The following is a 3,109-nucleotide window of genomic DNA, read 5'->3' as shown; positions in this document are numbered from 1 at the left end:
ATAAAACAGTGGAAATAACTACCACAGAGCAGAAGAAAGAAAAAAGAATGAAGAGAATTGAGGATAGTCTCAGAGACCTCTGAGACAACATTAAATGTAACAACATTCGAATTATAGGGGTCCCAGAAGAAGAAGAGAAAAAGAAAGATCTGAGGAAATATTTGAAGAGATTATAGTTGAAAACATCCCTAACACGGGAAAGGAAATAGTCATTCAAGTCCAGGAAGCACAGAGAGTCCCATACAGGATAAATCCAAGGAGAAACATGCCAAGACACATATTAATCAAACTATCAAAAATTAAATACAGCCATCTCTTCTTCTCCCACCTATAGATGTAGTTTCTCTGTGTGAAGGCACACCTTCTTTCCCCCGCTCCCGGAGGGTCCACGGCCACCATGGCATATTAGAGGCAGTAGTGCCTGTGGCAGCGTTGGCCTTTTCAGTGGCGGCAGCAGCACCACGCTCTGCAGCGGCACCCCCCAGCGGCTTAAGCCATGGCACTTTTCTCAGCATTCAGCAGCAGCGTCGCTGTAACCGACAAAGACACCTTCAAATTAAGCACATTCCTCGATTCCACCAAAACCTCACAACATGACCGAGATGAGCTTCCTGAGCAGCAAGGTGTTGGTGGGGGACTTCATGTCCCCCTTTGACCAGTCAGGTTTGGGGGCTGAAGAGAGCCTAGGTCTCCTAGATGACTACCTGGAGGTGGCCAAGAACTTCAAACCTCATGGGTTCTCTGGCGACAAGGCTAAGGTGTGCTCCTCCGAATGGCTGGCTGTGGGTGGGTTGGTCAGTGCCTCAGACAATGGCAAGGAGGATGCTTTCTCTGGGACAGATAGGATGGTGGATAAAATGGATCTGATGGAGTTTGATTTTAATACCCTGTTGGGTATAGATGACCTGGAAACCATGCCAGATGAGCTTTTGGCCATGTTGTATGACATGTGTGATCTTTTTGACCACCTACTCCAGGAGACTAATAAGGAGCTCCCTCAGATAGTGAACCCAATAGGCCATCTTCCAGAAAGTTTACCAACAAATGACCAGGGTGCCCCCTTCACTTTCTTACAACCTCTTCCCTTTCCCCAGGGGCCCTGTCCTCCACTCCAGATCATTCTTTCAGTTTAGAGCTATGCAGTGAACTGGTTATCTCTGAGGAGGATAGGATCACATTATGGTGATCCCTCAGTGCATAAAGGAAGAGGATGCCCCCTCAGATAATGATAGTGACATCTGTATGAGCCCTGACTCCTATCTGGGCTGTACCCAGCATAGCCCCACTACCTCCAGGGGCTCTCCATGTAGAAGCCTGCTATCTCGACGTGCCCCTGGTGGCTCTGTCCACCCCAAACCCTATGACCCTCCTGGAGAGAAGATAGTAGCAGCAAAAGTAAGGGTGAGAAGCTCAATAAGAAGCTGAGGAAACTGGAGCAGAACAAGACAGCAGCCACTGGCTACCTCATTTTAGATGAAAGATGGACTTAATTGATATTTATAGGACATTCCATCCAAAAACAACAGGATACACATTCTTCTCAAGTGCTCATGGAACATTCTCCAGGATAGATCATATCTTGGGTCACAAATCAAGCCTTGGTAAATTTAAGAAAATTGAAATTGTATCGAGTATCTTTTCTGACCACAACGCTCTATGACTAGATATCAATTACAGGAAAAAAAACTGTAAAAAAACCAAACACATGGAGGCTAAACAATACGGTACTTAATAACCAAGATATCACTGAAGAAATCAAAGAGGAAATCAAAAAATACCTAGAAACAAATAACAATGAAAACATGACAACCCAAAACCTATGGGATGCAGCAAAGCAGTTCTAAGAGGGAAGTTTATAGCAATACAATCCTACCTCAAGAAACAAGAAAAATCTCAAGTAAATACCCTAAACTTACACCTAAAGCAATTAGAGAAGGAAGAACAAAAAGACCCCAAAGTTAGAAGAAGGAAAGAAATTATAAAGATCAGATCAGAAATAAATGAAAAAGAAATGAAGAAAACAATAGCAAAGATCAATAAAACTAAAAGATGGTTCTTTGAGGAGATAAACAAAATTGATAAACCATTAGCCAGACTCATCAAGCAGAAAAGGGAGAAGACTCAAATCAACAGAATTAGAAATGAAAAAGGAGAACTAACAACTGACAAAGGATCATGAGAGATTAACAAGCAACTATATGCCAATAAAATGGACAACCTGGAAGAAATGGACAAATTCTTAGAAAAACACATAACAAACAGAAGACCAGGACCAGATGGCTTCACAGGCGAATTCTATCAAACATTTAGAGAAGAGCTAACACCTATCTTTCTCAAATTCTTCCCAAATATAGCAGAGGGAGGAACACTCCCAAACTCATTCTACGAGGCCACCATTATCCTGATACCAAAACCAGACAAAGATCTCACAAAGAGAGAAAACTAGAGGCTAGTATCACTGATGAACATAGATGCAAAAATCCTCAACAAAATACTAGCAAGCAGAATCCAGCAGCACATTAAAAGGATCATACAGCATGATCAAGTGGGGTTTATCCCAGAAATGCAAGGATTCTTCAATATATGCAAATCAATCAGTGTGATACACCATATTAACAAATTGAAGGATAAAAACCATATGATAATCTCAATAGATGCAGAAAAAGCTTTTGACAAAATTCAACACCCATTTATGATAAAAACTCTCCAGAAAGTGGGCATAGAGGGAACCTACCTCAACATAATAAAGGCCATATATGACAAACCTACAGCAAACATCATTCTCAATGATGAAAAACTGAAAACGTTTCCTCTAAGATCAGGAACAGGACAAGGTTGCCCACTCTCACCACTATTATTCAACCTAGTTTTGGAAGCTTTAGTCACGGCAATCAGAGAAGAAAACGAAATTAAAGGAATCCAAATCAGAAAAGAAGAAGTAAAACTGTCACTGTTTGCAGATGACATGATACTATGAATAGAGAATCCTAAAGTTGCCACCAGAAAACTACTAGAGATAATCAATGCATTTGGTAAAGTAGCAGGATACAAAATTAATGCATTCCTATACACTAATGATGAAAAATCTGAAAGAGAAATTAAGGAAACA

At 41.0% G+C, this 3,109-nt stretch overlaps 1 pseudogene; it reads left to right on the top strand.

Moving 5' to 3' along the window:
* Positions 1 to 593: 593 nt before the first annotated feature.
* LOC112063616 (cyclic AMP-dependent transcription factor ATF-4-like) lies at positions 594 to 1,490 on the top strand (annotated as a pseudogene).
* The last annotated feature ends 1,619 nt before the right edge of the window (positions 1,491 to 3,109 follow it).

This window comes from Physeter macrocephalus, chromosome 20, assembly GCF_002837175.3.
Source record: "Physeter macrocephalus isolate SW-GA chromosome 20, ASM283717v5, whole genome shotgun sequence".
NCBI classification, from domain to species: Eukaryota; Metazoa; Chordata; class Mammalia; order Artiodactyla; family Physeteridae; genus Physeter; species Physeter macrocephalus.
This window is presented reverse-complemented; position numbering and strand designations above follow the sequence as displayed.